The sequence below is a fragment of the Palaemon carinicauda genome, chromosome 11 (genome assembly GCF_036898095.1).
Source record: "Palaemon carinicauda isolate YSFRI2023 chromosome 11, ASM3689809v2, whole genome shotgun sequence".
Lineage (NCBI taxonomy): Eukaryota > Metazoa > Arthropoda > Malacostraca > Decapoda > Palaemonidae > Palaemon > Palaemon carinicauda.
Window position 1 is genome coordinate 38,596,830 of NC_090735.1, and position 281 is coordinate 38,597,110.

Genomic DNA, 281 nt, shown 5'->3' on the forward strand with positions numbered 1-281 from the left:
AATGCAAGAAAAAAAACAAAACTGTTAGTGTACGATTGTGAATGAAACACGTGTGGTACAGGTGAAATAGCAGAGGCAGAAGGAGAGGTCACACACATGAATTTTCATCACAGTAATGGTGTGACAGGGTTCACTTCCTCAGAGCCAGATGTGCTAGGAATTCCTGTGTCCAACTGTACATGGATTTGTCGTCTTGCATATGCTACGGATGTTTTTGTTATAACTAGGAAAATAGAGAGACAAATATGCAGACCAAAGTAAGAAAAAACAAGACGGTAAGG